The sequence below is a fragment of the Herpailurus yagouaroundi genome, unplaced genomic scaffold, assembly GCF_014898765.1.
Source record: "Herpailurus yagouaroundi ecotype Mexico unplaced genomic scaffold, PumYag 141, whole genome shotgun sequence".
Lineage (NCBI taxonomy): Eukaryota > Metazoa > Chordata > Mammalia > Carnivora > Felidae > Herpailurus > Herpailurus yagouaroundi.
The window spans coordinates 67,666,491-67,684,808 of record NW_024412396.1 but is presented as its reverse complement, the minus strand read 5'-3'; the positions used below and the strand labels follow the sequence as shown (position 1 = coordinate 67,684,808).

The window sequence follows — 18,318 nt, the reverse complement described above, 5'->3', positions numbered from 1 at the left end:
AGGAAGCGAGTTTCAAAAGCACAAAGGTTTTATAGGGGTCTAGGGGCAGTTGGTGAGGTAATGGCTGTGGCCTCAGCCGATTGGCTGGGGAAGGGTCGGAGTCCTGTTACGCAGGTCGCTGGGCGTGTTTTGATCGGGAAGTTTGAACGGGTGAGTGGGAAGTTATTCAAAGGGAGGAGGTGTGGTCAAGGTGGAGGACACAGAACAAGATGGAGTTGGCCGGTGTAGGTCCACCCTTTCATTGAATACACATCTGTTTTTACCCCCAAGGCCAAGCTTTGTCCACTCTACACACTGTGACGTAAATTAACATTTCTTGTGATATGGTTAAGATCTCAGTGGGGCAGGAGGGCATGCACTTGGAGATGCTTGGCTCCTCCAACATAAAATGGCATACTTAAGAGGTCAAGATTAGGCCACCTCCAGGACCACCTGTCATGCTAGGTCAAAGCCCCCTATTATCCTGCTGAACTACTGTCAACACAATTGTATGATTCTGTAGACCATAGAGTTTGTTCCTTGTGACTCACAAAACATCAACAGACCCGTTTTCTATAGTTAAAAAAAAAAAAAAAAAAGATTTAACTTAGCCTGACTCTGCCACCTCCATGTCACCCTTCACTGTCACTCCAGTAGGGCCTCACACTCCTCCCCATCATCACCCCTTACTTCAGAGCGCCAGCATCCGCTGATTTCGTCTGGCTTCTGGATGCTCCGCCAGGCGTCTCGTTCTTGTTCCAGACACATCACTCCATCCCACACTGGGCACCGCTCGGATTCCTTCACCACTGTAGGTGACAGACTTTGGGGGCTTGTTTGGAGTTAAGTTTGAGGGTTTGGGGAGGTTTGTGGGTTAACATTCAGACGATACCTTACAGTGGGATATTAGACCCTCGTTTTGCAAAACTCTCTTAGCCACTGCTACATTATCACCCCTCCCCTCCCCTCCGCCATTAAGCCCAACACTTCTTTTTGGGCTCCTCCCTCCCTCCCAGACCCTTCCTTCTATAGCTAATCCTTGAAAAGCTAACATTCTTACTTTAGTGTGCAGAACAACTCGTTCTGTTTGCCTCGGGGCTAGCTCATCAGTGATTCAATGCCCCATCACTGTGTTCTGGTAAATAAAAGACAATCCCAAAAAGAAACTATGTCTCTCTCTCCTAGGAGCCAGGGCTGCTGTGGCCAATTATGGGTTCTTTATTTTCTTTCTCTTTCTGTCTCCTTTCTTGCTAGTGTACCTACTCAGAGTGTTTGAGCTGAGAAGGAAGAAGGGCGGGAGAGTTTGCAGGGACAGAACCCATGGAGGAACACTTACTGGAAATCAGGTGGGAGGTGGTCCGCTGCAGGGAGTCCTTGGATGCTCCTGGTGGGCAGAGGCCAGGAGAGGGGACTGAGCCAGGCCCAGGATTGAGAGCAGGCCCGCGGGGCTAAGAAAGTGCCATTCTAAGAACCTCCCCCTCGGGGAGGTATGGTTCTAATGATGCCTCTTTTATGCACATGAAAATAGGATCTTTGATTACCCACTTTGCTCAAAGTTAACAGAGTTGGTAAGTAGCAGGCTTGGAGTAAAGCGGGCTCCTGGCCCTGGGCCACGCTCTTGGTCATGGTGCTATTATTGTGCACTCTAGGAAGACAAGCACACTTAGATGGAATGCCAGTCAACCTCCTTACTCAGACCCCCAGTGAAGTGTTTGACCTTTCAGAGGCACCGTTTCCACACCTATAATAAGATAGGTGCGTTGAAACCTATCTCGTAATGTTAAGATCAAATCAATGTGAAGTCTACCGTCAAGTAGGTTCGATAAAAATCAGTATTCCTTCTTTATGACGTTTTCTGTATTTTGTGAAAAGGATCATTAACAGCATCTTTAAGGTTGCTTTAAGGTTGATTGAAGCATCTTTAATCCGTTTCTAAGATTGTTTTATTTTGTAAAAAAGTCATAAGCATTGAGGGACAAACCCAGTGCCTGTTCCTTGATTTTGAGTTTAATACAATTTAAACAGGAGGGAACGAATGACTATTGGTTTGTAGCTAGAGATGAAAAAATGTTGCAAGAATGATCCAATTTGATCTGTAAAAAAAAAAAAAAAAAAAAAAAAAAAAAAATCACACAATTGGCAGATTGAAGGGCTCGCCTTTAAAACTACTACACATAATCAGGTCGATTTTTGCTCTGTGTTACAACTGCCTTTTCCCAAAAATTTCTGCTTTCCTTGGAGACGGTTTAACAGGGTGGCAAGTACCCTCAGCCCAGTTTCCTCCAGGCTGCCTAAAATGAATTTATCCAGGTGTTAATGCCACAGAAGGAGAAGGTAAACTTGAGATAACACTGTATTATTAGCTTTGTAGCTACTTAAAACAAAGGTCTTTGCATATATAAAGAAAAGAATGAAACTTGTATATTATGCATTTTTATTCTCACATTTCTGCATAATCCTTTTCTTAAAGACAGATTTGTAAATACCATACCCTGAATTTCATTCATTAATCCCAGTTTTTAAAAATTCTTTTAATGTTTATTTTTGAGAGACAGAGCACAAGTGGGGAAGGAGCAGAGAGAGAGGGAGACACAGAATCCAAAGCAGGCTCCGGGCTCTGAGCTGTCAGCACAGAGCCTGACGTGGGGCTCGAACTCAGGGACCGCGAGATCATGACCTGAGCCGAACTCTGCGCTTAGCTGACTGAGCCACCCAGGTGCCCCAGTTTTTAGTTTTCAAATGAACTCAACTCCTTCGGTTCCGAGAGGCTCCAGGTAATCCGCCCACTGGTTGGCCCGGCCAGGTGAAGGTGTGGGAAGCAGTGGAGTCTGGAGGCTGCATTTTAGTTCCAACCACTGACTGATCTGCTGTAGGAACGAGTCCTACCAGCCCCTCTCCGCACTTTAGTCACCTCCTCCGTCAAGAAAGGGAGTTAGGCTAAAACGAAACGACAATGTACGAATTACTGTGGTACGTAATTAATATAGATCCTCTCCTTTTAGCCTTTTAAAGAAGTACATTGCCTCCAGTTTCCTGGTGAAGAAACAGCCTGAGACAGTTAGCTGTCCAAGGTCAGTATGTGGTGTGGCCCAGATGTTCCCAGAATCGGCCCTATTTCTGGCCTCCAGTATTCACGTTTAATGCAGTCTTTGGCCCTGAGCTAAGTGCACAAATACGGAGCTCTCTGGGGCGCACTTTCCAGCACAGAAGGAAGCACCATGATGGGGTAAATGGAAGGCAGGGATCAGGAACACAGGAAGGTCCGGCTGCGGAAGGGCCGACCAAGCAAGCAAGCCCCTCTCAGGAGGGGACACTCCAGCTGAACCCAGAGCCATAAGAAGGTACCGGGGAAACCAATTAAGTTAAGGAGTCAGAGGTCAGCGAACTTTTCCTGTCAAGGGCCAAATAGTAAATATCTTGGCTTTATGAGCCATAAAAGTCTCTGTTGTGGCTACTTGGCCATTGTATGGAAGGCACCCCCACATAATGCATAAATGATGAGCACGGCTCTCTTCTAACAAAACTTTATTTATAAAAACAGGTGACTGGCCAGATTTGGCCTATGGGCTGTAGTTTGCTAGCCGCTGTTTTAGATGGTAAATACTAAGTTATAAGTTACCGGCAGTGAAGGTATTTAGGTAAGTGGGGAGAGAACCATTTGTAATTACTTGTTTGCTTTTTTTTCTCAATTTTTTATTTTTATTTATTTTTTTGAATTACATTTATTTTTTATAATTTACATCCAAATTAGTTAGCATCTAGTGCAACAATGATTTCAGGAGTAGATTCCTTAGTGCCCCTTACCCATTTAGCCCATACCCCCTCCCACACCTCCTTTAGTAACCCTCTGTTTGTTCTCCGTATTTCAGTCTCTTCTGTCTTGTCCCCCTCCCTGTTTACATATTATTTGTTTCCCTTCCCTTATGTTCATGTTTTGTCTCTTAAAGTCCTCATATGAGTGAAGTCATGTGATATTTGTCTTTCTCTAATTTCACTTAGCATAATACCCTCCAGTTCCATCCACTTAGTTGCAAATGGCATGATTTCATTCTTTTTGATTGCCAAGTAATATTCCATTGTGTGTGTGTGTGTGTGTGTGTGTGTGTGTGTGTGTGTGTGTGTACATATATAAATATATATGTATATACCACATCTTTGTCCATTCATCCATCAATGGACATTTGGGCTCTTTCCATACTTTGGCTATTGTTGATAGTGCTGCTATAAACATGGGGGTGCATGTGTCCCTTCAAAACAGCACCCCTGTATCCCTTGGATATATACCTAGTAGTGCCATTGCTGGGTCATAGGGTAGTTCTATTTTCAGTTTTTTGAGGAACCTCCATACTGTTTTCCAGAGTGGCTGTACCAGCTTGCATTCCCATTCAATTTTTTAAATGTTTACTTACTTTTGAGAAAAAAAAAGAGACAGAGGCATGAGCAGGGAAGGGGCAGAGAGAGGGAGACCCAGAATCCAAAGCAGGCTCCAGGCTCTGAGCTGTCAGCACAGAGCCCGATGCGGGGCTCAGACTCGTGAACTGCGAGATCATGACCTGAGCCGAAGTCAGTCGCTCAACCGACTGAGCCCCCCAGGCGCCCCTGTAATTACTTGCTTTTTGGTGGGGCGTGTTTATCTTTCAGCTCATCAATACCAACTTTAACTGCACAAGTGAGCCGTAAGTACATTTTCCTCCTAAGAAAATAAAACATTATAAATCAAAGCCCTTTGAGCACGCCCCAAACCTGGAGCCCGTCACAGGAGTATTTTTTAGTTTTGAGTGTATCACTTTATAGGTTTTGTTTTCAATATAGCACTTATATTTATCAATATCTGATGAGCTGTGTCATACAATTTTAGTTTTTGCTGGCGGGTGAGGATTGTAAGCGGCAGCCTAAGTACAGGAGGGGTCGCACCTCCTGCCTCCCCTTGGCCCTCATCTCCTGCCACTAAGGAGAGGAAGCACTTGATAGGTTTCCCTGGCTTTTGAAGGTCAATCAGGTCATCAGTCAGGCTCATCAGGTAAATAGCATGAAGTCTTCGAAATGGTGGACCCAGCATCACGCCCCATGAAACGCCAAGGCTCAAGGTCCGGAAGGGTTCATATACCCTGGGGCAAGACAATGAACGTGTGCTGCTTCCCTTCCCAGTAAAGGCAGACTGTTTCTATCCTCTCTGATGGAGATTGCTGACTTGCAACAATCCACCTTGGAGAGCCTGGGTGGCTCGGTCGGTTAAGCATCCGACTCTTGGTTTCGGCTCAGGTCATGACCTCACAGTTTGTGGGTTTTGAGCTCCGTGTTGGGCTCTGCCCTGACAGTGCGGAGCCTGCTTGGGATTCTCTCTCCCCCTTCTCTCTCTGTCTCTGCCCCTCCCCTGCTCATGCTCTCTCAAAATAAATAAATTCAAAAAATAAATAAACAATCCATCCCAGATCCGGTGAAAACAGATGTACCAGAGAAGCTTCACAGAATTGCCCAGTAGGTCTCTGGCCTTCTGAGGTTTGCAGTCAGGAACTGAAAGTTGAAACAACTATCGGCCCATTGTATGAACATGATTTGGTCTAGCCGTAGTTTTCTGTTGGGTTTAGAAAGTAAGAAGGCAACCTGGGCTCAACCGACTTTGGCATTTTACCTGGCAGATAATTCAGAACGGGGGAGAGGAGTCCTGATTGGCGAAGGAGCATTTGCAACATGGAATCTAAGCTGGTGAGGGATCAGCGAAGAAGAAACCATTACACGGGATCTTTATATATTCAGAAAATAAGTCCTTTGCCAAATTTCCTCTACATGCTTGTTTTTTTTTTTAATGTTTGTTTGTTTATTTATTTATTTATTTAGAGAGAACGTGAGCAGAGAACATGGGCAGAGAGAGAGAGGGAGACACAAAATACAAAGCAGGCTCCAGGCTCTGAGCTGTCAGCAAAGAGCCCCACGCGGGGCTCGAACCCACGAACTGTGAGATCATGACCTGAGCCGAAGTCGGACACTGTAACCGAGTGAGCCACCCAGGTGTCCCCATATAGGTGTTTTCAATGTGACCATTATTTTTTTCTGACTCATACCTGCGTACAAGAAAACAGGTTTTGTGTGTTAAATATATAACCACTTGCCTTCTTGAATGGTCTTATCGGTTCAGATATATTCGGGTGGTAAATGTTTTCCTTACGATGATTTGGAAAGTCTGTACGGTACGTTTGGAGGTTTATGTAATAAGTAGCTCGGTTTGTTATTCACCAGCCTCTCAGCCCTCCACCTTGAACGATGATGTAGTGTATTTGTGCTCCCTCCCACGGCCCGCTCTCGCCCACCACCACCGGTTTTCATTGGTTTAATGAGTGTTAGTTTTTCTGGGAGTTACTTTTCCCCTTTATGTAATAAGTTCCTAACTCTGTTACTTGGCCTTTCCTGAAGCCCTTTCCATGAAGACCCCTATGTACTTACTCTACCCTGCCTTCTCATTCCTCTTCCCAATATTTGGAAGCAAACACTATTACGATTTTCATCTTGTCATACTTTAGAAGCGTAAGGGGTGCCTGGGTGGCTCAGCTCAGGTCATGATCTCACAGCTCGTGAGTTCAAGCCCTGCGTCGGGCTCCGTGCTGACATCTCAGAGCTTGGAGCCTGCTTCGGTTTCTGTCTCTGTCTCTGTCTCTCTCCTCTCCTCCGCTCATGCTCTCTGTCTCAAAAATAAATAAACATTAAAAACAAAAGAAGTATAATACTCCACGCTCTAAGCAGAATTCCTAAGAGTGGCTGATTGGGCCCAGATCTTTCTCCAGACCCACACAACACCTCCACTCACAGGATGCTGTTCCACATGCATCTGCAACTCAACACCCAAAATCGAACACGTCACTTTATTTACCCTAGATCTCTGCTGCTCGCATGTTCCCAACTCAGGACCAGTGGGCCAAACGAGACTCCGAGGGCATATCCTTGACTCCACCTCTTGCTACTTCCAACGTCTGCCCATCACCAAGTTCGATCTGTTCTCTCTCCTCAGCCGCTCGTGTGTGTTCATTTCTCTCCATCCTCGCAGCCGCTGCTTGGCTGCGCAGAGGAGGAGAGCGGAGATGGGGACTCAGGGGACTCAGGCTCTGGCCCCGGCTTTGCCACTTCTGATGACAGACCAGGGCACATTGCTGGGGCAACAGACCTGCCTTTCTCCTAGGCTTGCTTTCAGGATCAAAGTTGGAAATCAGACTGTGTGTTTCATTTATAATCTGTAATGGAAAGTGCTGTGTAGATGGCAGTGTCATGTAAAGGTGAGGATTCTTCTACCCTGATTCTTCCTCCAGGAAGCCTCCCTGGATCACCCAGCAACATGACAACCACCCCCTCTTTCTCTTGCCTCACTTTGGCCTCAGTTGCATTCAGTGCTGATGCACAGTCCTTGGCTCTGCGGCGAAACTGAGCCCCGTGAAGGCAGGGACCGACTCCTACTCACTTCTCTTTCCCTAACACTCGGCACAGGGTCTGGCACAAAGCTGAGGTTCCATAAATGTGTGTAGGACCTGGCCAAAGGCCCTCCGGAAGCTCCCATACTTGAGAACAAACAACTGCACCAATGAGTGACAAGGCTCGGGCAGAGCTATCACAGAGAGGAGACTCAGAACGTGAAGTCTTTAATGGTTCCCATGGAGGAAGATGTCCAGTGGGTGACACGGCCCGGAAAGAGCCAGGGCTGGGCTCACCCAGGATGCAGACATCCAGGGACGTGTGACCAGCATCTGTTGCCGTTGGTCAGTGCCCAGGCCACATGGGGAGTGCAGAGTTTCCAACACGGCCCCTGGTTTTGGCCGAGTGGAAGGACACTCACGGCACGTCCTTCATGGTGCTGATTGTGGCCAGTGATTCCGACATACAGGGTGGCCCCGAGGCGCCCATGCAAAGTAATTAAACCACCTGTGTATTGCCCATTATTCTTTAAAAAAAGATAAATTTTCCTCATGTTCCTGGACAACCTTTCGTTTGTACATTAAAATCTTTAACACAGTCCCTCGTAACTAGTTTTTTTAAGTCTTCAGCTCCTTGTAGGTGGGGCCGGGCCAAGTTTTCTCACCCTGCCCTGAAGCCAACTGTCACGACGTTTTGGGACCAGACTTTAAGGAGGCCACACCACACATGCACACCCCACTCATGAACACGTGGACAAGCATTTAGAAAACACACAGAGAACGTAGGCAGCCACATGATGGCTTCTGGCTCGCATGCGTCAGCGCAGTATGGCCATCCTGAATATGTGCCGGGAGTGATTTTAAACATTTTGATGTGCTTTTCTCTTTGCTCCCTCCCGTACCAAGCTTCTGTCTCAGGTGGCCTTAGACATCCACGTCCCAGAAGAAAGGGCAGACTTAGTCTTTGCTCCAAGACAACAGGGAGCAACTGAAGACTTTAGACATTTGCACCTAGACTCCGCGGGACGGCACCCTGACCAGACAGGCGGCCGTCTTGTAGGAGGATCTCCAGATTTCTCTTCTTGTCCTTAAGCATATCAACAACGGAGTCAAAGGCCCAGGGGAGGTCAAAGGAGAGCCTGCTGCTTTTTTGTTGGGCTGGGAAGGAAAGGGGGGTACACAGGGAGGGAGGAGAAAAATCAAGCTGGCCCACTTCCCCTTCCTGACCACGGAGAGAAGGAAAATCACAAGGTAAGTGGGGGAAACTTAAAGGTAGGAGGAGCCAGGGGGAGCCCCTGGGGCCAAAGCAAAAGGCACAAAACGGTGAGGGTGGGGTGAGGAGTCTAGGAGCGGATCCTCTGGGAGTCACTACCATACCCCACGTGGTGCCAGGGCAAGCTGACCCCACAGCAGGCGCGGAGGACAGACCACCCAGACGGAAGCTTCATGGGGGTCACAGGAGACACCGCACAGAAGCAGTGGGAGCCCAGATGAAGCCGTCATGGGCACAGAACATGCGTGATAATGCTGCAGGGGAGGCCATACAGGCATGCAGACCACAGGCAGGTAAAGGGGAGTGCATCCCCAGGGAGCAGGCTGAGCTTGGGGACCCTCCCAATGCCATAGGACAAGGACTCCCTGGGACAGGAGAAGCAAAGCTGTCCAAACCTGATGCTGGAGACTTATTGCGGGGGGGGGGGGGGGGGAGCAGGGACTGGAGCCCCGTTTCTCCATAAAGAGGCTGCACCCCAGTCCAGCTACCCTCAGGACTGGAGGCTTCCTTCCCCCATCCTGGGAGCCTTTCCAGGTGCCGGACAGCTGGCTTTCCCAGACATCTGTAAATAGCTGGCGCCCAAAACCAGCCTGCTTGGCACCCAAGAGGTGTATTTCTTGATCGTTACCCTTGCCCTCACGCCTGCCATGTATGAAGGGAGACGAAGCGGGGCTGAGTTTCCTCCCCTGGACCACATGCTCACTGGGTGTCCAGTAGAGCCCTCCCCCCCCACCCCTCGCCCTGGCATGCCTCCTTTTCCTGCCATCCCTGGCTTTGTAAGCTTCCCATTGAACTAAAAGGATGGTTTCCTAACTCTTGCCCTATGCATCGTTATGGAATCATTCCTGGCTTGTAACTAGGATACAGGCTGCACAACACCCCCTCCACCCCACATACCTCTGTCTCAGGCCAGTGGGAGGGGAGGGCATTCTGAGAGTTTTCCAGAGAGCCTGTTTCTCCCATCACAGAAGCCTTTAACTGGAAGGGGCCCAGCCCAGCCTCTGCTCACGGGATCTCGTTTTACTCAATCACTCCTCCATGGTGGACCCCAGCTGTTACCGTGATGCTTCCTCTCCTTCCCTCTTGTGCACACGTGCAAGTGATTTTCTTGGCCAGTGGTTCTCAACTGGGGCGCTAGTTCCCCCCCCAGGGGACACGCGGCAATCACCGGAGACACTCTTGGTTGTCAAAACTTAGAAGGGGCCAGGGAGGGGGGTGCCTCTGGCATCTAGTGGGTGGAGACCAAGGATGGTGCCAAACACCTTACAAGGCACAGGGCGGCTCCTCGTGGTAAGGAATTACCCGGCCCCAAGTGTCCACAGCGCTGAGCTTAGCAACCCTGCTGTAGGCAAGCACTCCGGGTAAGGGCCCGTGTGCCATGTTACGAACTGTCCTCCAAACCTCCGGAGCAGCTATAACGGTTTACACTCCCACAAAACACGATCCCATCGAGCCTTTAGTTCTACCAGCAACAAAGACCCAGATCTCAGAGTTCTGAAATCCACGCTTCCCCACTCCAGCGTCTGGGCGTCTCCTCTTCCGTAAGTTGCTAGTTCCTGACATTCTCCCCCTTTCCTTAGAGATATCTAGATGTTCTCTACGCATTCTGCATTCTAGGGGTTGGTATGAAGCCCTAATGTCCTCCACCTTTGCCTTTCAGTCTCCCATCGTATAGAAAACGTTTACCTCGAACAGCCTGTGTTTGGCTTTCTGTGTCTTACTCGATTCTCATGCCCCAAGATCAGGAACGTATTTATTTTCCTGCACTTTCTTCGATGCTTTCACGGATCCTTTTTTAAGGTTAGGACTTTAATCCACTGGTGATTTCTCTTCATGACTGGTGTGAGGGACGGGATTCCCTCTTCTTGCCACCACTGAGTTGTCACCCTGCCCCGTGCCCACACGGCCCTCTTCTTCCCCCACCCCTACCCGTGGCCCTGGTCAGCACTTCGGACAGCGGCTCAAACGGGCTGTTCCTTCCACCATCCTGCAAAGACACCCAGGGCGTCGTCCCTCTGCAAAAGCCAGGGTCCTCTCCAGCTTCTGCCAGGGTCTCCTCTGCCTTTTCCCTGCTTCACCAAGAGCTCCCTCCTCCCAAGAGTCTCACCTCCCTGCCTTCCCCCGGTGTCCTGCTCCTGAAATGGGCCAATCACAGCTTCCTCCTAGTGGGGAGAGCACCAAATGGGTAATTAGAATTTACCTTAACCTTAAGTGCAGCCTAAGCTGCTCTTCCCTACCAGAAACCAGTTTAAGCTCTGACTCAGCACAAAAGTTGACAACAAGCAATGAGGTTTAATTAACCAGTACAGGGAGGAAACTTCACGGACCAGCATCACACGCAGGAGCCAAAGGATTGAAGAAGCAGGAGAGCCATGGGCCAAATACATCCATCCCTGCGCACAGCCCCTGGTGCAGGCTGCCTGGGACCAGGAGTGGACAGCCTGCCCAGCACTCCATCTACTCCATGCCAGCAGCCCAGCAGAACTGATGCCCATCTGAGTCCCAAGTCCAGACCTGGCTCCCTCTGAGGCCTGCTCTTAAACTGAGTCACTCCCTGCCTGACATGGAGTGGGTTGACAGCAAGTAACAATCATGGGCTGCACTGGAGGCCGGGGGTCTGACTGGGCCAGTGCCTGGAGGGGGCCTGATGGGGATCTGGGAAGGGGCACTTGGAAGGCCGGTATGAGGGCACAAAGGGGAAAGAGAAACCAGGGATCGCAGCCAGTGGGGGAGCTGAGCCCAGCACACAGATGGGGGTCCGTCCAGCAAGTCACTGAGTGTGGAGCAGAGCAGGACAGCTGATGACAACAAGAAAAGCAGAGTAGGCAGGGGCCCAGCTGCCTCCTTCCCCCCAGGGAGGCCATGCTAGATGTGCTAACAGAAGGGCAGGTATGAAAAGATCCTCACTGAAGATCCATAGGGCCGGCAAGACCTGGGAGAAGACAGAAGGAGACAGAGAACCATGGAGGAATGGGGCGCCCAACCCAAGCTGGACCCAGGGACAGGAGGGCAAGCCTCAGCTCCAGTCCTTCCAAGGCACCTGGCCCTATCCTGGTTAGTGTCAGGGAGGAGGCAGGTCCTTGAAGGCCACTGCCACCAATGAGACTGGTGGCACCCCAGGGCCATGGTCAGACCAAGAGATCATGCTCAATGGATGTGAGCTTGACTGCTACTATTTCCAGGCTCCAGATCTTGGGGAAATCCTTCCAACCCTCAGTGTTCTCCTTTAGAGAGTGGCACTTCAATACATACACCTCACAGAATTCTTACAAAGATTACATGATGACTATTATTTGGTGGGATCTCATGCTTTGTGAAGGTGGGGGACCTGCCCACAGTGAAAAACACATCCAAGGGATCAGGGGAGGAGGGTTACAGGGTGGCTGTGGAAGATAAGCTCAGGGAACAGCATGAGGGAAGGGAAACCAGCGCTGCCTTCCTGTAAAGAAGAGAGACTGCCTTGCCTTTGTCTGACCGCCACACCAAGAGACACAGACCCCAACATACCAGCCTGTGAGCCGCTCTCTGCGGTCAGCCGTTCCCTGGTGGCAGCTCTGTCAGGACCAGCTCCTCGGTGGAGTCGATCTGCAGGAGAGGGAGCAGTGGTCAGAGTCCCCAAGAAATGCTTGTCCATCCACCTGAAGCAGATGGAAACATGGGTTTGTGGATTTCAGTAGTCCGGTCCCTCCATCCTTTGCCTCATTTTGCACATGTGCAGTGACCAGAGGCCACTCATCACCCTCTCCTGGGGCCACCACACACTTGCCTGGCCATGGCTCACTATTTCCCAGAGCCTGGAATCCATTGCTCTGTACCTTCTTCCAGAGTACAGCTGCCACACGAGGGGCAGCCGGGACAGGGTCAGCTGGCTGGGGGACACGGGCTCCTGGGGGTGCACCGGCATCTGCCACATGTGGACTGTGACGCTGGGCTCAGGCTCATGCTGAAGGGACCAGAGAGAAGGGCACATCAGGGGCAGGGTTCCCCCAATGGTTGGTCTGCGCGCAAACACACACAGTCCCGGATGCGGGGCCCAGCTGGCAAACTGCCACGTCAGATGTGAATATTTTCAGAATCCCACACCTAAAGCCATGGCACCTGGCATGGCCCTTGGGGGTGTCATCTGGATCTGGGATGACTGGTTCTCTCCTGGATCCCCCAAGTACGGTCCTCCCACTGATGCACCCCACCACACCCCACTGTACCCCTGAAAAGTTAGCCACTCTTCCCCACCCATCAGCAATTGATTATATTCTTAGGCCTCGGTCTCAGCCATTTCTACAGTTTTTTCAATCTTTCCAAAAATAAAGTATCTGTACACCTTAGGATCTGGGAGTGATGGGTTTCTCCCCAAAATACATCATATTTCATCACGGCATTCACGTACTTATTGTAAACATAAAAAATAAAATAAAATGAAATTTGGCTAATACAGAAAGGTATAAAAGTGAGTGGGAAAATCACCAACAACTATAACCAAAGCTCCCTTTGTCATGCAACAAAATGGAAAGTTCCTTACAGAGTTTTTTTTATCGGAGTATTTGTCTTTTTGTGTGTGAGGAGCATCTTTACGAGTTAAGGATACTGGCCTTTTATCAGTCATACATATGGCGAATGACTCTTCTCGGTCTGTTGTCTTAATTTTGTATGGGTTCTTTCGGCAGAGGAAATGCTTTTAGTTACATGGTGAAATCTCTTTGCCTTTGGATTCTGGCTTTAGATCAGGTATCAATCACCAAATTGTGGGCCGAATCTGGCCCGCTACCTCTTTTGTTAAATAAAGCTTTATTGTAGATAAACAAAAGCTCATTCCTTTGCACATTGTCTCCGGCTGGTTTTTCACCACAAGGACAGAGTCAAGCGGTTGCTATAGACTCCGTATGGCCTGCAAAGCTGACAATGTTACTATCAGACCCTCTACCAAAAGTTCGATCAGGCTCAGAACGCTGCTTCCCATCCTAAGGTTATATGTGAAAATAGAGATCTACTTCTAAGAAGTAATTATCTTAAATAAGGGGAAATGCTCATTCTCTGGGTGCCTCTACTGCATCCTTCACTACGTTACTTGAATCCACTTTTCCCACTGAAAACATGTTTATGTTTTCAAAAAAACCCACCAAAATACTTTGTTCAGAATTTTTTGCATGCTTTATTTGGCATAGGTGTGGGAAAGACTTTCAGTGTTCTCCACCCAAAATTTTGTGCAGAGCCTCTTTGAAGATTGCTAGGAGAATTTTGTATTGTTTAAAATGTTTACGATGGCCTAAATGGCATTTTTAATACCCAGATAAGCTTTTACCATATTACACGGAAGTATTTATTGTATCCCTCAAAGAGGGACTGGAATCTAAAGCCCTCTTCTACAGGGAATGCTTTCCAACCTGACTGATTGTCTTCACCACCTGGGGAGCTTTTGAACCTTAAATGGTCTTCCACTCCACCCTCGACTCGGGAATCAGTTTCCCAGGTGGGATTCCGGAAGGTGTTATCTGTTGAATGCCCCCAAGGCCTTGCAGCTGGTGAGCCGCCTCTCACTTGCCAAGGAGGCAGATTATTCTCATTTTTGCAGATAGGGAACCCGAAGTCAACGTTTCTTTTACGCCGTTGGCTCACCTGCTGCCTCTAGGTTGCAATACCTCCTGGAAAACTCCTACTCATCCTGTAGAGCCAAGCTGTGATGCCTTTCCAGCATGCACCGGGGGGAGGCCTGGGCCCTGACCTACCTCCCCCTCGGGCTCCCAATGAGGGCTGCATCATCTCCTCCGGATAAGCTCAGACCAGTGGTCCCTCCAGGCAGGGGCTCCTGGGGGTCTGCATCAGGCATAGACATCACTGTGCTCGCGCTCAGCACAGGCCAGTTTTTCCAGACAATTGAGAACTGCCTCCTCTCACCTCTGTCCCGGGTCCTATTGCTGCATGTGCCAGGCCCACGGGCTGACACCCGTGCACAGTCCTCCCCCAGACCCCCACAGCCATGCCTGACAACTCACTGTGCCGCCTGGGGAGGCCCTGCTCCGAGCTCTCTGGGAGGGACTGAGCCGCACGACCACCGTCACCCAGGTCCTTCCCTTCTCGTCTTCGTAGATGCCAGGCCTCCGGGCCCACAGACGGTGCGGGGGCACCCCAAGGATCGGAGAAGCCCCAGAGGCCATGGCGAGAGGGCATCCCCTCGGGGCCTGGAGACACGAGCGAGGCCTCCCAGGTGCAGAGCAACCTTAAGTGGGGCGGGGCCCGCACAGGGCGTGGCCAGCGGGAGGGGCTGCGGGGAGGGGCAGGGCCTGAGCCGCAGGGGGCGGGCAAGGGGCGGACCCACCGAGAGCTGGGGGAGGCCTCCCACCGCTGGGGGCTGGCAGAGGCAGGGCCCAAGGGTAGGGGCGGGTGGAGCTGGGTCAGTCTGGACCCGTTGGCACAAGGTCACGAGCCCCAAGGGGCGAGAGGCCACTCTCTGGGTACAGAGACACCCCAGGGCACTGCGTCCAGGGCCTGGATGGCTCCGTAAGATCAACACTTCACTTCGCTCCCATGATTCCCCTGCATGCAGCCCCCTTCCTGAGCACCCCCTCCCCAGTCTTCATGGCAGGCTCTATCCCCGACCTTCCTCCCGGCCTTGGGGTCTGTGCCCAGACCTCATGCAGACCTCCCTGCCCCAGATTCTGAGCCGGCACAGACTTCTCGCCACTCCTTCAGTAGGACTCCAGGCCAAGACTTTCTCTGGAGTTTAGAGGTCCCTCAAGCTCAGTGGGCTCTTGCCCCTGGGGGTACCTGGCCAAGGTCTAAAGGACAAATCAAACTCCCTCCTGTCAGAGAAGGCACCAGTGCCCCAGGGATATCTGAAATCAAAATCTTCTGGTAACACAAACGAGGGGAAGGAGGGCAAGTAGCCGTCTTGCCTGTCCATCCTAGGCCACAGGGTCCAAAGTGTCCACCTGGCCCCACCAACTTATCAGATCTGCTTTGCCATGAGGCTACAGAAGCCGGAGGCAGGCTACTTGGTAAGCACTCCGTGCTCTGTCTGAATGCACCACGAAAGGGTCATTTTCCTTTTGAAAACCACAGGTATGGGTCTTCTAGCACACAGGACACTGTTTACTGAGATGATGTCATTCCTCTGGGAAGAGCAAAAAGTGATTTCTGGCCAGGTTCCTGATCTGCAATAAATGGCGGGTAGCGCAACCACCTTTGAAATCACTGGGCAGCTTCCGAGCTTCTGAGCCTTTTTCACGGCAACTCTACCTGCCTTCCCTGGTGTTTGTCCATCTGGCCTGGGATTGGGGTGGTCCTAAGAGGTCATTACAGTCTTGTATAAAGTGATCGCATACATGGAATACACCTGTTATCGTATTCTATTGGTTGGAGCAGGTCCCACCCACATCCAAACAGAGGGGACCGATCACACACAGGTGTGGATACCAGGAGACAGGGATTATGGGACCCCCTCCCCCCCTGCCACCCAGAGCCTCGGTCTGCTGCAAGTACCAACCCCCTGGGTTACCACGAGGATCAGATGAGTGTGTGTAAAAAGCAGTGCCTGGTACCCAGTGGGTCCTGGAAAAATGATGCCTAATAGTTATGTCCCCACACTAGTCCCCTCTCCCCTGAGGACAATCCATCAGTCCTGCCCTTGTAACACTGACGCGAAGAGTGTTTATCTCTGTCCCTCCACTGATAGTGGATATTCTCAGTCTCACTTCCTGATGAGCAGGTGTGTGGCTATAGATGGGGTGGGGACACAGTTGGTGCATATATGCAGGGCACCCACGCTAAGTGAGACATTCGACATATGTTGCCTCATTTATGTCCTCCAACAGCTCCGTGAGCTGGAGATTGTCATCTGCATTTTTCGTAAATGGAGAAGGTGAGGCTTGAGGGGCTTCGTGGCCCAAGCAGGGCGGGTGGTGGAGGAGGAACGTGGACCCGGCTGCTCCCGGCTCTAACGCTCATGCGCCTTGTTGCCTGTCTTCACCCAGTCTGGCTCACCTGTGGGAGAGGCAGAACCAGGAGCTGAGAGATTTCCCATGGCTGCTGCTGAAATGGCCACGGGGGCGAGGTGAAGGCCAAGAACACCTCCCCATCGGTATGGGGACAAGATGTAACTAGAGGCTTCCATGAGCAAACAGAACAAAACCATCAGATAGCACAGAGACCCGCAATGAACAGACGGCTTCACTGACCGCCCTCCTCGTGCCACGTCCCCTCGTGACCTTGGCCCTGCACTGAAGAAAGACCAGAGCTGGCAGGCAAGGAGAACACAAGTGTAGGCCCTTGTCCTGCAGCAGGCCTCTTTGTGTATCACGTCTGAGATACAGCAACGTCTCTTGACCAAGTGGTCTGTCTTGGGTACCCACAACTTGAAGTATACTCACTCTCTGGGGTGGGTGTCGCCAAAGTCTTTGAGAAGCACATTGACCTCTCCAGGACTGCTCCCTGGCAGAGCCTGTTAATGACTGGGTAGTCTTGCCTGGCCCCTGTGCTGTCCTCCTCCAGCAGAGGAAGCCCTTCCCAAGCCCTAAGCCCCAGGGTCCTGGCACCAGGCCCACCCAGCTTGGGGATGATTCCAAACCCCGAATAAAGGGGCACAGAACACTCGGGCTCAGAAAACTCTAAGAGTCACGGAGATCTCTGCACCGTCTGCTCAGCTCCTCCCGCATACCGAGCCCAAGCTGGCCAAGGCAGGCAGGACACCGCAGGCAGGTAGCCTGGAAGTAGCATGGCACAGGGGGGGCTGTTCCACTGGGGAAGCAGTGAGAACAGACTTGGAAGAGGGGGAAATCAGGGTGTGTTTGGAGACCTGGAAATGATGAGGCTTAGCCAGTGCTGAGGACACAGGCTCCTAAGAGGAAGGGTAAGAAACGAGGCAGCGTGCGTGGGTGGGAGGAAGTCAGTGCTCTACGGTGAGGATCGAAAGTGCCAGCCCGACCAGTTGTCAAGTTGGTCAAGAGCAATGACGGTGCTTGACAAAGGGAATGGCATCTGTACGCACTTGATGGATGTTGGAACCAATGGTAAAACAAAGAGCGACTCCATAGTCAGTGACCACTAGAAAAGGCCTGGGTGGGGATGTTTCAGTTAACAACACAAATAAGAACATCTAAGTCCCAGCTCTAGGGCCGCCTGGGGGGCTCCGTCGGTTAAGCATCCGACTTCGGCTCAGGTCGCGATCCCACAGTTTGTGGGTTCGAGCCCCGCGTGGGGCTCTGTGCTGACAGCTGGGAGCCTGGAGCCTGTTTCAGATTCTGTGTCTCCCTCTCTCTCTCTCTGCCCCTTCCCCGTTCACGCTCTGTCTCTCTCTCGCTCAAAATTAAGTAAAATTAAAAAAAAATTAAGTAAAATAAATCCCAACTCTACTTATGTCACATGGTGAACAGAATAAATTTGCTGGATGATAAAAGCAATTCAACCCAAACGCAGAACTGAAGAAGGTGGGTTTCAGAGAGCCTTGCTAATTCCAAGGCATTGAAGATGTGCTCTGTTTTCTTCCAAGGTTATATTCTTTCACTTTTAAAAAAAAAAATTTTTTTTAACGTTTTATTTATTTTTGAGACAGGGAGAGACAGAGCATGAATGGGGGAGGGTCAGAGAGAGGGAGACACAGAATCCGAAACAGGCTCCAGGCTCCAAGCTGTCAGCCCAGAGCCCGACGCGGGGCTCGAACTCACGGACCGCGAGATC

At 50.6% G+C, this 18,318-nt stretch overlaps 1 long non-coding RNA gene across 1 annotated transcript; it reads right to left on the bottom strand.

The window, feature by feature from the left end:
- Window positions 1-1,145: 1,145 nt before the first annotated feature.
- Window positions 1,146-17,806, bottom strand: LOC121032257 (uncharacterized). Its single transcript, XR_005791168.1, has 3 exons — window positions 17,013-17,806; window positions 16,253-16,626; window positions 1,146-1,160 (listed from the first exon to the last, which is right to left on the bottom strand). It is a non-coding gene; the product is annotated as an uncharacterized LOC121032257 (long non-coding RNA).
- Window positions 17,807-18,318: the final 512 nt, after the last annotated feature.